General features: G+C 38.5%; 1 non-coding gene across 1 annotated transcript; it reads left to right on the top strand.

The window, feature by feature from the left end:
* The first annotated feature begins 1,507 nt into the window (after nucleotides 1-1,507).
* Nucleotides 1,508-1,615, top strand: LOC125911986 (U6 spliceosomal RNA). Its single transcript, XR_007454560.1, has one exon. It is a non-coding gene; the product is annotated as a U6 spliceosomal RNA (small nuclear RNA).
* Nucleotides 1,616-14,736: the final 13,121 nt, after the last annotated feature.

The following is a 14,736-nucleotide window of genomic DNA, read 5'->3' on the forward strand; positions in this document are numbered from 1 at the left end:
CTTCTGGGCAAAAACTACAATCTGGTGTATTTAGGGGGTTGTGTGGAAGGTCCACGGGGACTGTGTGGGTTCCAACTTCATAATGGTGGTGTTCTAAGTGTGTTTTTCGGGACAACTTACACGAGCTCCCCATGTTCCACTTTGTTCTATAAACAAAGTTTCAGTGAACATTACAAAATGAGAATGAATAAATAATAAAGAACTGACATATATCTGATTAACTCTCATTAGATATTTTTTTTTTAATTTTTTTAACGTTTATTTATTTTTGAGACAGGGAGAGACAGAGCATGAACGGGGGAGGGTCAGAGAGAGAGGGAGACACAGAATCTGAAACAGGCTCCAGGCTCTGAGCTGTCAGTACAAAGCCCAACGCGGGGCTTGAACTCATGGATCGCGAGATCATGACCTGAGCCGAAGCTGCATGCCTAACCAACTGAGCCACCCAGGAGCCCCGGTCTCATTAGATATTTAGTTCTGTGACCTGCACTTCTGATACTATGTTGCTTTAATTTCCCTTTCAACAAATGTCCTCAGTGGCTAAAGACACGGCTGCTTCGATTTTATTTATTTTAACCTTTTTCCTGTGTATTTATTTATTTTGAGAGAGAGAGAGAGAGTGCACATGCAGGGGAGAGTCAGAGAGAGAGGGAGAGAGAGAATCCCAAGCAGGCTCTGCGAGGTCAGTGTGAGAGCCCGAAGTGGGGCTCACACCCACGGACTGTGAGATCATGGCCTGAACTGAAATCAAGCTTCAGACACTTAACCAGTTGAACCACCCAGGCATCCCAACTGCTTCTTTGATTTTAGACATGGTAGACTGTTTTGGTCTATAAAGCCTTTCTCTGCCTGCGTGTGGTGAGCTCAGCGTAACAGGTGTACGTAAAATAACACAGATCAAATAGGTGACAAACTAGACAATATTTTCTTTCCCAACAAGGAGGGAAAGAAGGCACGACACCATCACCTGCCATTAGAAGAGCTGTCTGAATCACTACGAGGTATTTCTGAGTCTACCACCATGTTTTGGCATCTATTGGGAAAGCTCTCACTGCAAACAAAAGGTTAATAGTTTTGCTTTTCCAGCTGTTTCACTGGGGCCAGATGTCTGAGTAGCTCAAAATACTTAGCTGCATATTAGGGCCACACAATCTGCTGCTGCTTGTCAGGAGAGCTGTTAACTTCTGTAGAATGTTGCTCTGAATGCCATTAAGGTTTGAATTAAAATAAATTTGCTAAGTGGCTTGTATATTCGTGCTGGGACAAGAATTAGTCTATCAGAAGCAAAAGCACATGATTTCCCTTCTACCTGATCTGAGGGACACTCTCAGGCTTGATACCGACCCTCTCCACCGTCTGTGTTCCCTGGCTGGCTTTCGCAGTTCTGCAAGTTGCCTGCACAATGCCGTATGCATCCCCAAACCTTCTCTCCACGTGGAATCTTATACGATGGAAAAAATTCTTGGAAAACCCGTTAAGGGTTTATGCTCATCGAGAGTACTGTTGTGTGCTCGCTTCGGCAGCACACGTGACTAAAATTGGAATAACACAGCGAAGACTGGCATGGTCCCTGCGCAGGGATGACACATAGATTCATGAGAATAGTGTCGTAACAGTGAACAATTATCTACTGTCCTACAGATTATAAATGATAAGATGCCATGCATGTCTTAGATTCGGACAATCTAAGTTCAAAGTTAAATTTAAGTCAAGTTTGAGTTTAAATTTAGTGCTTAGTTCTTTACGTACTGTATCTGCAGGCCACATCTCACATCTGGCCCATTTGCATACATGCTCTCTCATTTATTCCTTATAATTATTGCAAGAGGCAGTTATATTTGCTACCTTCATTCTCGTGAAGGGGAAACTGAGACGAGGTACTGGTGACGCTGGGATTGAACTGTAACTTAGTTAACTAATTCCATGGGCCAAGAGTTTTGTATTGTTTCTTGCTTGGATCAGTACAGATTGCTTCCTCTGTGGCAACTATTGACAACCACACAAATAAAGGTTTTGGTGCTGCGACTGGCAGAGAAGGCGGGAGCATTTCAGAGTTCAGTTCCTAGCTGAGCGAGGGCCTGGGAGCCTGAGGAAGCAGCCTAGCTTCGAGGAGGTTCTCAGGATCAACACCTTCTTTCTGCCTTCTCAATGTGTTTGGCAATTGCCACAGTGAACAGTTTCTGTCATTTTCACCTAAGATATCTTTGAATTAGTCCCATAAGCTGTTTACACATATTGATGCCATACGACTTGCCCCTTTTCAAAAGAGAAAAATACAAAACTTGTAAGTGGTTTTTTTTAAATTAACATTTATTTATTTTTGAGAGAGACAGGAAGAGTGAGAGTGGGGAAGGGGCAGAGAGAGAGGGAGACAGAATCTGAAGCAGGCTCCAGGCTCTGACCTGTCAGCACAGACCCTGACGTGGGGCCCGCAATCATGAAACCTGAGATCATGACCTGAGCCGAAGTCGGAAGCTTGACCGTTGAAGCTGATGGAGCCACCTAGGGGCCCCAAAACTTGTAACCTTGAAACAAAATTATTCCTGTAGTACTGTGGAATGTAGGGAGCTTTCATTTCATTTTTAACAAGAAAATTTGCATTTCATGGGAAAGGGAGAGAGAGAGAGAGAGAGAGTGTGTGTGTGTGTGTGTGCGCGCGTGCATGTGCATGCCCGCACATACACACATCCATGATGGTCCTGATAATTATGAAAAATTATTTTTACTTAATTAGTTTACTTAACTATAGAAAATGATCTTGCAAAGATACATGCACTATCCACCTTTTACCAAAGAACTTCAGAAAACTGAATTAATGTATCTAACTAGCATTTTGTTTACATTCTTCTATCTTCTCTATGTTCTTCCTTAATAATCAAGTGTAGCATAAAATAAGAACCCTGCCACTGTTGACATAATTTATAGAAATGTATTAGGATGGCTAAACTGACACATTATCTTGTATTTTACGTGGATATTAAGGTATTCAGAGCCTTAGGAAAAGTGATAAAGAGGGAAAGTAAGATCGGGACAGACTAGGACTTACTAAGAAATTTTCGAAACAATGCAAAGAGTGCACAACTGTGCTAAAATCAATAGGGGGTGCGATTTCATTAGAAGTGTCATATTTCAAGATGTCTTAATACCGGTGTTCCATTTCTCATTTAAATATCTCTAAAGTCTTCTAGGTCCAGATGAATGAGACAGAATAAGGAAAATCTTCCTTATGTCTCCCAAACAAAAAGGAAGGGTAGCTAAAAATGTATTTTTATGTTAAATGACATACGTAGACTTACCTTAAAAAGGGGAAGAGGAAATCTCCACTGATACCTAGGATAAATAGAAAATAGCTTTAAATATCTACGAGAAGGGGAAGAAGACAGATTTTACTCAAAGTAATTAGATTGACAACAGGCTTTTTATCATTAAAAAAAGAATAAGGTCAATAAACTGTCATCTTTAAGGTATCCAACTTGAGAGTGCTTAGACTAGCTATGCCATTATACTGACCGGAAGGTGTCAGAATAAAGTCAAGGCATGTAAGAGATACAAAGTCTATGAAAGCTTATTATCCATCGACCCATCTGGAAGAAACCACTGAGGATGTAGCTAAGGAGGAAAACATTGAATCTAGCTGGGAAAAGTGAGGTTCAAATGACACTGTAACCAAAAAAAGTTCAAATATGTGATATTAGTTTCCCATCGCTGCTTGTAACAAATACCCACAAGCTTAGTGATTCAAAGCCACCAATTTATTGTCGCCAAATCTGGAGGTCAGAAGTTTAAAATTGTTCTCACTAGGCTAAAATCACGGTGTCAGCGGGTTTGATGTATTTCAGATACCTTGAGGGGAGTACACTTTCTTGCCTTTTTCCAGCTCTCAAGGCTACATGCATTTTTTTTGGCTCATGGCTCTTTTCTTCATCTTCAGAGCCAACTAAAGTAGCATCTTGAAATCTCCATTTTCTCCCTCTGCTTTCCACATTTCCTTGTCTGACTCTCTGGCCATCGTCTTTCCCTTCTAAGGACACTTTTGATTTCTTTGAGCTCACACAGATAACCCAGGAAAAGCTCCCCACTTTGAATCCTCTAACTTAATCACATGCTCAGTCTCCTTTTTTGCCATGTACGGTAACATATTCACAGATTCCAGGGAATAGAACACAGACATTTTAGAAAGACCCTTTATTCCATTTGCCACACATTGATCAAGCTAAAAAATCAAATACTGTAGAAGTAAAAGAAAGACAGTAGCTTCATTTTTTTTAGAATAAAACAAGGGAGAGCAGCAATATTAATCATCTAGTAAAAAAAGGATCAAATTAATTTTAAAGAAAATAGAGGGCAGAAAATTATAAAAAGACAAAAATGCACAATTGAGAAATTCAACAAATGAAAGGGTTGATCACTTGAAAAGACTAATAATTTTGACAAACTACTGGCAAGACTAACCAAGAAAAAGTGTTTAATGCACAAATCCCCCATAATGGAAAACACATACATGAAAAGTTAATACAAGGATATTGTAAACAACTCTATGTAAATCAACTTGAAAAAACAGAAGAAATAAAAGAAATCTTAGGAAAATGCAATTTAACAAAACACACCCGAGAAAGAATAGAAACTCTGAATAGTCCTAGATCTATGATATAAATTTAATTCATAATTAATGGGAGAAAACTACCCAAATCCTTTTCAAAGTCCAGAATAAACTTGAAACCAAAGCCTTTCAAAATATTACAAGACAAAGTTACTAGCTAATTTTTCTCATAAACATGTAAAAAACCCTGGTGCAAAAAAAAAAAAAATCCAGAGATATACTAATAGGATAATACATCAAAAATAAATGAGTTTTAGTCCAGGAATACAAAGTAGGCTTAACATTTGAAAATGAAACGTGTAATTCACCATAAAAATGAGAAATTTATTTGATCATTAAAAAAATTAATGTTTACTTATTTTTGAGAGACAGAGCACAAGCAGGGCAGAGAGAGAGGGAGACACAGAATCCAAAGCAGGTTCCAGGCTCCGAGCTGGCAGCACAGAGCCTGATGCAGGGCTTGAACCCACGGACTGTGAGATCATGACCTGAGCCTAAGTCGGATGCTTAATTGACTGAGCCACCCAGGCGCCCCTGTTTGATCATTTTAACAGTTGTGGAAAGTGCATTTGATATAACTTAGCACCTATTCATGATGGGATTGTGTACTTAGAAAATCCAAAAAAGGCTAAAGATAAATTATTAGTAATTGAGTAAATTCAGTAAGGTCACTGGATTTACTCTCAATACTTTATATACTTTGTATATATTTGTCTAAATAAAAGGAATGACGTTTCATGTTTAGGGATTAAAGTCTCAATGAAATATTGGTAGGGCTTCCTAAAAGTCAGGCCATTGATTTATTACAATTTCAACTAAAATCTAAGCTGAATTTTTTTTTTTTTTTGGTGAAAAATTTCACAATGATTTTAAAATGTATATGGAACTAAAGAAGAGCAAGGAAGGTGAAATTAATCTTGGAGAAAAACAAGTTAGGCAACCTACCTTTGTAGATGTCAGCATTTATTATATTATAGTAAGGGAGGCAGTATGGTATTAATGTAAAAAAGTACGCAAATAGAACAATGAAGGAGAAAGGAGTAGATTGTCTAACGAATAATGTTATGTCAATAAAATATCTATATAGAAAAAATGATCCGAACCTCTGTTTTACACCATGCATGGAAATTAGTTTGAGGTGGATTGTAACTCTAATATGAAAGGTAACACAATAAAGTCTATAGAAGATTACATATGAGGATATTTTTATCATCTTCGAGTAGACAAAGTTTTCTTAAATAGGACATGTAAAGCTCTGATTATAAAGGAAATGACTGGTAGATTTGATTGTAGTAAAATCAAGACTCTGTGCTCCTCAGAACATATTCTTAAGGCTGTGAGAATCAACCTCCTTCCGAGAGTCCTGGATTTCTAGCAGTCACTAAAAAAAGGCAGACAGTGCAATTTTAAAATTGAGAAAAAGACTTAAAAGTCACTCGCTAAAAAGTCTGCTACAATTGCTAGTAAGCATGAAAACGTGCTGTACATGATTAGCTATCATAGAAATAAAAACTATACTACAATCAGATGCTATCACCTATGTATCAGAATGACTATAATTGAAAACAAAACCAAAACAATTCTTTAATACTAAAATAGTTCTTTAGTATGAAAAGGGTCTCATATTGCTTGTGGGAGTGTAAATTGGTACAGTCTCTTGGAAATCTGTTTTGCAGTATCCACTAAAGTTCAATGCTTGCATACTGTATGGTCAGAAGTTCCAGCTCAAAGTATGTACCCAAAAGAATGGCCTGCACATATTCATGAAAAGATATATAGAGACGGGTGGGTGTATCTATACAGTAAAACCTTGGTATGTGAATAACTTGTTCTGTGAGTGTTCTGCGAGACAAGCAAACATTTCTAATAAATTTGTTTTTATTTTTTTAAATGTTTATTTTTGAGAAAGAGAGAGACAGAGCGTGAGTGGGGGAGGGGCAGAGACAGAGGGAGACACAGAATCGGAAGCGTGTTCCAAGCTCTGAGCTGTCAGCACAGAGCCCGATTATGGGACTCGAACCCATGAGCCGTGAGATCATGACCTGAGCCAGTTGGACGCTTAACCGACTGAGCCACCCAGGGGTCCCTAAATTTTAACTTGATAAGTGAGAGATATCTTGCAATACAAATAGTATGTGATGCCAAATGTCACATGATCACAATTGAGCCAATGGATCTTGAATTTTGCTTTGATATACAAGTGATTTGGATGTTTCCAGAATGAATTATGCTCACAAACCAAGGCTTCACTGTATGTCTACACTTATAGCTGCAATGTTTATGTTAGTCCAAAGTGGAAATGACCCAAATGTTTATCAGCACAAAGGCAGGTAAGTAAATTTTGGTATATTCATTTGTTTTCTTAATTTCCGTTTCCTTTAAAAAAAATTTTTTTTTAAAGTTTATTTATTTTAAGAGAGAGGGAGAGCACAAGCAGGAGAGGGGCAGAGAGAGAGGGAGAGACAGAGCGCCAAGCAGGCTCTGCACTGTCAGCGTGGAGCCCTCCACGGGGTTCAAACCCAATAACTGTGAGATCATTACCTGAGGTGAAATCAAGACGCACTCAACCAACTGAGCCACCCAGGCACCCCCTTAATTCCTATTTCTCATATTAGCATTATTATAGCAGCTTCATTTTGGTTAGAATACACCAGATTTTTCCTTGTTTAATAACCTTACACACAAATAATTTATTATTTTTGATATATGTAATTTAAGCTAATTTATACATACATTATATACATATATATAATATATGTAACTAATTTTGACTTGGTTTTATTTTTTTGCAATCTGAGAATCTCCTTGTTAATAGTTGGGTTTAACTCATTTATATGAGTTGTGTTTATAGGTACGTTTAATGTTATAAGTTATGAAATATTTCCATTGTGTGTGAATAGTCACATTCAGAGGGTTTGATGAGGACTTCTGTATTACTAGACTTCTGTATTCTGCTCTATTTTTTGATCAGAGTGGTGCTAAAAATTAATCAAACTGTACATTTAATATGTGTCTTTTGGAACACACTTTATATATCAATTAAAGCATGTCAATTTAAAAGATTACATAAAGTAAGTTTTAATGAGAATTCAAGGATTTAAGGACATCTCTCCAAAACGGATATGGCACGTGATGAATATGGTATTATAATTCTAAATAAAAATATTTACCCAATCCATGCTATAAGCAAAACAAGACAAAACAAAAAGATGATTCAACAGCAAAATATGGAAGGAGAAGTATCAAAATTATTGGAAGGAATAAAAGAGAGCATATTTACGACATCAAGTAAGGAATATATCCTTCAAGAAGAAAGTAAAGAGAAAAATCTCTATTCAAGGAAATATTGCTTAGTCTGATTTCATAAAAAATTAGCATTTTATAGCAACAAAAATAGTCACAAACAGATGCCATAAGCAAATGACAGGAAATATGGTCAATCAGGAAAATCAATTTAGTATGTATATAATATTCACAATTTTTGATGGGAATGTAAATTAGAATAAAATTTGAGTAAGTGGAGCATCTGGTGGCTTAGTCCACTGAGTGCCCAACTCTGGATTTCAGCTCAGGTCATGATCTCATGGTTTGCGAGTTCGAGCCCTGCATTGGGCTCTGTGCTGACAGTGTAGGGCTTGCTTGGGATTCTCTCTTTCCCGCTCTCTGCCCCTCCCCCACTCTGTGTGCGCGCGCGCGCGTGTGTGTGTGTGTGTGTGTGTATAAAGATTATACATACTATATAAAGAATATATTTGTATATATACACAAGGAGTGTATATATAAGTATAAACTCCCAGTACAGGTGCTTGGATGTTTATTAAAGCAATAATTGCAAACAGAAAAGAGACTATATGACCAAAACATTCTTCAAAAAGACAAATTAAATACAACTAGATATTATGTTAAATAGGGGCACCTGGGTGGCTCAGTCAGTTAAAATGTCCGACTTTGGCTCAGGTCATGATCTTATGGTTCATGAGTTTGAGCACTAGGGCAGGCTCTGTGCTGACAGCTCAGAGCCCAGAGCCTGCTTTGGATTCTGTGTCTCCCTCTCCTTCTGCCCCTCCCCTGTTTGTACTCTGTCTGTCTCTCTCTGAAAAATAAATAAGCATTAATGTTAAATACAATATAGTATCTATATATCAGATAATAGAAAACATTTATCTCAATAGGTTTACAAAGATAAGTATCCAAGCATATTTTGAATGCAGCAAGATGTATGCAGTGATCACATTTATATAAATAAACACTCACACACATTCAATGTGCGAATTTGTTAAACCAATGCAATGCATCCTTTTCGAAAATTAGTGTGTGTGTGTGTGTGTGTGTGTGTATGTGTGTGTATGTGTGTGTGTGTGTGTGTGTGTGTGTGTGTGTGTGTGAGTAAAGCTATAAAAGTGGGTTGATGGTAGAGATTGCTTCTGATGACCAGGGCTGAGAAATAGGAAGGGGATAGGGAAAATGACATAGGGTATGCTGCGAAATTAGATTTTACTTCCTTTCTAAAAATTAGTTCTCTTTTTTTCAAATTTTAAACATTTGAAGCAAATATTAAAGAATTGTAAATGCTTACAATTCTTGGTGGCGTAATTCATATGTGATAATTTCGTTCAATATGTTATAAAAGTGCTCTGGAAGGCTTTTTAATTGGTGAGATAAATAGGTCCATTTAGGTGGCCAGGAGTGTTGGCGAAGTGATTTGGAGACCAAATGAAAAGTCGGCTCAGGACCCTGATAAAAGAAGTTAGCAACTCATGCTGGAACGAAGGTACAAAGACCCGAGGGAGATACCACTGAAGATTTGCATTTATTATCATGTTTCTGCATTTGAGTTAGAGGAGGGGAAAAGAGAGAAGGGTGGTGGTCAGTGACAATCATTCTTTTATTCATCTATTCATTAACTCAAAAAGGACTTACGGAGCAAGGGCTAAGTATTGCATATTGTCCTAGCTGCCGTCAGTTCACACAGGAAAGTTTCCTTCCGTCTCAAAGAAATGTGGCGAGCCCTCTACTAATAAATGCAAATGGCCACTGTAGTACAGGAGAAAGAATGTGTGTGGGTATTGGAGAAGATCTCCCATTCTGGAAAGATCTCATGTTTTGAAAGATGAGGCATTATGGGGAGAGTGGAAGGTAGCTGCAAACCACTACATGTAAAGAAATGGGGAAACGGGGGCAGGAACGATCAGAGACATTTGGGTCACTAAATTCATCTTGTCCTGTTTAAGCAGAGTGTTTTGTGAGAACCAGCCGATCAGAGGCTGTAAATCAGCATGAGGCCTCATTGCCAAGAGCCCTTTAGACCGTTCTTCGTTGTTATGGGTGATTGGACGCCATCTAAGCATTTCCAGACTGGGAACGATATAACAATTACTGTTTTGGAAACGGAATCCAGTCAGCTGGGCAGAGGAAAGAACAGAGGCCAGAAACAGAAAGATACATGAGGCTGCTAAAGAAAACCATAGACTAATAAGATAGAGGTAGTGTGGGTGGAAAGGAGGGGAGAATTTAAAAATGAAAGTGGTATAGTATGGGGAGATTTGCTGGCTCTTTGCATATGGGGAGGCAGGGAGCAGAGAGGTGATAATGACTGAATTTTCATTAGGCATCAGATAAGCACTTTTAAGTCATCCAATGATGTCCAGTTGGCAGGTGGAAATAGGAAAACCAATTATGGGTCTGCGTCTGCCTATGAATTTCAGGAAGCCTGTATTGAAGCCAGTTCCCCTTTTAGTCAGGAATCCCATTTGGGCTAATAAGCTTCAGAACCATGGCTTACTTCGTGTCATGGCTTTGGCTGTGACAGGAAAGTTTATTTATTGAATTGGAAGTTATTCTCCTGAAGTACAATCAGTATGGATGCACATCTAAGGGGAACTCTTTCTCTCTCGACAGCATTACCACAAAGTGAAAATTTCCACACAGAACTGGACAAATATTAATGTAGGAAGACACTGAGGAAGGACACTGATTGGTTTACTGGAAAGGGTCTGATTCAGATAAACTAATACATGTAGACAGTCTCAAATATAATGACCTTCTCCGCTCTTAGAGTGTCATGATATGAAAATATTCCATGGCCATTCAGACAGCAATCACTTGCACGCGCAAGGTTTTTAAAAAGGAAAAGGAAAACCTAACGCCTTTGACACCTGGAAGCATGATTTTAAATAGTTGAGGGAATGATCAACTTAAAGTAGGAAGAGCCAAACTGGGGACTAGGTGCTGAGTCATCACTTTTTCCCATTTTGGGAAGTCAGAGGGTGTCACTGAGTGTTTGCTCGTCACTTGTTTATGCCAAGAAATTGATTACTTCCTTTGCCTGAAGTTAAAGAGCTCTGAAGACACTTTGTCGAGATCTGATGTTTTGAGAACCCTTACAATCATGGGCTCAGAATTGCTTGAACACATAGTCATTGGTCATGCTCTAACTCAAGCCAGGGTAGAGAATTTGAAAAATGAAATCCAATTGTCAATTTATACAATATGCCTGCAAGTTCTTGAATATTCAATTAAATTGCTAGCTCAACAATGCTTCCTCTAGCAAAACAAAAAAAAAAAAAAAAAAAAAAAAAAAAAAAAAAAAAGATTCTCATTTCCTGAATCCCAATGACATTTTCTTTATCCCCTTGTAAGATGCCTTATTTAGAGAAACACAGTGTGAACTTGTATATTCATCTGTAACGGTTCACAGGACTGGTCACTTTGCCCTGGGAGAGGGTGGAAAATCAGAAGGAAGTGGATAGTCCCATGTCAATCACTGTAAGAAGAAATTATACTTGAGAACAAGGTAGAAGAAACCTAGATTAGCCTTGGTCAGAAGGAATCCAGGCAAATAGACCCACCCATAACTTCCATCTCTGTCAAAAAGGCCATTTTACTCTTGTTGCTATTATGCCAGCACTGGATGCCCACTGTCAGAGGCTGGATGATGCCAGCTGGGTGAAACATTTTGTCAGATTGTGGCTGAGTCCCTTTTCCATGGTAGATGCTCCCTGCTGGGCATTAACATGTGATACAAAGGCCTTCATACTTTGTGCCCACTCTCATGTCTCCACCTCAGACTTCCTTGTCCTTAATCGTCTGATTGTTCCCTATAAAGGCACTTGGTCAGTTGACCAGCTCGTTGGCCACTGCTCATGAATTCACATATATTCTAATATCTGGATATTTCTCCTCCCACACAAGACATATGACCACTTGTGCTGTTCCAAGCTCTGCCCACCGATAGTATTTTCCGTTACTACTTTGGATTGAGGTCATCCTTAAGTTTAATGCAATTATAGTCCATTTTTATCTAGCTATCAAACTTCTCAACTTATCTTTGACTTTCAACAGTTTGATTAAAATGTGTACTGGTGTGGATCTCTGGGTTTACCTAAGTAGAAATTGTTGAGCTTCTTGGATTTGTATATCTATGTATTTCCTCAAATTTGGGAAGTTTTCAGCCATTATGTTTTCAAATAACTTCTCTGGCTCTGTCTTTATTCTCCTACAATGCCCATCATGTGTCTGCCAGCTGGCCTGAATCTGTCCCATAAATTGAATTTTTTAAGCTCCAATTTTTTAAATAATTTATATCTCCTTTTTGATATTGTTTTTTGATGATAGGCCATTTTCCCATATTTCTTTCAGTTCTTTGTGTTCTCGTTGATGTTTAGCATGTTTGAGACAGTTGTTTTCAAACTTTTCTTTACTAAATCTCATGCATGTGTTTCTTCAGTGATGGTTTCTGCTTTAGAACACAAAACAAAATCAATGTGAAGAGAAGGACATTGTGTTTTTTTTAATGTTTACTTAGTTATTTTGAGAAAGAGAGAGAGAGTGAGAGCGCAAGCAGGGGAGGGGCAGAGAGAGAGAGAGGGAGAGAGAGAATCCCAAGCAGTCTCTGTGCTGTCCGCATGGAGCTCGATCCCACAAACTGTGAGATCGAGCCGAAATCAAAAGCCAGACACTTAACTCATTGAGGCACCCAGGTGCCCGTGTTCCGTTTTGTTTTTAATTGAGGTATAATTGACATATTTGGGGAGTAAAACATAAAGATTTGACATTTGTATATTACAAAATGGTCACCACAATTAGTTAACATCTGTTATCATACATAGTTACATTCTTTTCTTGTGATATCTTTTAAGATCCACTGTTGCAGTAAGTTTCAAATATGCAAAACAATAACGTTAACTATAGTCACTGTGTTTTACATTACTTCCCCAGGACTTACTGACTTTATAACTGGGGGTTTACTTCCCTCTTCCCCACCATATACATGATTGCTTTTCAATGCCTTAATTTCTTGAAGAATTTTACCTCAGCTCTTCCGGGCCTTAGAAATGTGTTCTAATGCATTTCTCTGCCATAGTCCCTTGCCTTCATATATCTGTAGGTTTAGTCTCTCCACAGTTTCCACACAATGTGCTACCCATCACTGCCTGCCATGGCTTCCACCAGCTATGCCACTTTTCCTATCTGACCTCCAAGTCAGGTGAGACTGGAATCAGTACCCTGGCAGTCCCAAGGGAGACTAGAACATACTAAAAAGTTCCAGTCTGCTCCTTTCATCCAGAGGGAAAGAATGGAGACTTAAGCCACTTTCTCCTGACCATGCTGTGCTGGCCCAGAAAGGGGATGGGGCAAGGTGAATGAAATCACTGAAAATTTCCAAAACTGGAACAGGTTCAGCTCCTTCCCCCATCAGAGCAGTTGTATTTGTCTTTATTTCTGCCAAGAACACTTTTTTTCAGAACATTGAAGATATCCTTCTTATCTTCTTGTTCTCAACTCAGATGACATACCTTCAGAAGATCTTTCTTGACCACCACAATTAAGGTAGCTGTTGCTTTTTTATTTGCTTCAGCTAACCTATCTGTTGCTTATGTTTCTCCCCTGTTCAGATATTAGGACAACAGTAACAACAATAGTAGCACTGAGAAGTGACTGTGGCTTCCTCTGATCTCAAAGGTGCTCATCTAAATTTCAGTTCTACTGGAAATTGGCATAGCAGGGGACACACAGGCATCTAATTCTCACAGCTGGGATTTGGAGTTATTGTATTCTGCCATAAGGAAGTCAGGGAGGTTCTTTTTATCCCAGTCGGTGAAGCTAAGTTTATAGGTTTCATAAATTAGTTTGTATACATCAATTTTTATTTAAAATAAGGTTGTGCTTTAATTTTTAAATAACGAAATATGCATGACATCTGCATTTAGAATTAATGAATGCTATATTCCCCCCCCCCAAATTTCTTATGTAGCCCTTCTTTATCTATTTACTTACATTAAAAAAACAATTATAGATATAGTGAAAGCCGCTTTCCCTCATGTATTACAACTCCAAGTTTCCCCAGACTTAGTGACTAACATGGATTTCAGTTATTCCAGCAAGGCCAGATGGATTTCCAGGATATCCCTCACCCCTTGATTCTTATCGCACATATATTCTATAAATCAATGTTTCTCAGTCTTTACTGTGTATATGAACCACCTGTTGCCACATGACCTTCTCCCTCTTCAAACACAGAAACATAAAATCTTCCTTATGCTGGATTCCTCTTATGCTTCAAATTTCTCTCTTAAAGAGCCTGTCGATATTAAGGACAGTGTTAGGTCCACTGGACCTTCCAGTGTTAGGTCCACTGGAAGATAATATCCTTATCTAAAAGTCAACTGACTTGAGATTGTTTTAAGGTTTCTTTATTTTGAGAGAGAGCACGCGAGCATGAGTTGGGGAGGGGCAGAGAGAGAGAGAGAGAGAATCCCAAGGTGGGGTTTGAACCCATGAACCATGAGATCATGACCTGAGTTGAAATCAAGAGTAAGACACTTAACTGACTGAGCCACCCAGAAGCCCCTGATTTGCGATGTTAATCACATCTATAAAATCTTTTCACCTCAGCCCCTAGGTTAGTGCTTGACTGAATAACCGGACGAGAGTATGTGTACCTCAAGGGCCAGAAATTTGGGGGACTGCCTTAGAGTTCTCCCTAACACACCTGCTAAGTCCAGGACAGGTGTTCACTTAAAGTAAAAGTCAGTACGGCTTCTGGAATTTCCCCACGTTGGAACGAGGAGCTGGCTATACAAGTATGATCACAAAGTGCTTGCATTCAGTACTTCCACAAAATGGTTATTTTTTCA

The sequence above is a fragment of the Panthera uncia genome, assembly GCF_023721935.1.
Source record: "Panthera uncia isolate 11264 chromosome C1 unlocalized genomic scaffold, Puncia_PCG_1.0 HiC_scaffold_3, whole genome shotgun sequence".
Lineage (NCBI taxonomy): Eukaryota > Metazoa > Chordata > Mammalia > Carnivora > Felidae > Panthera > Panthera uncia.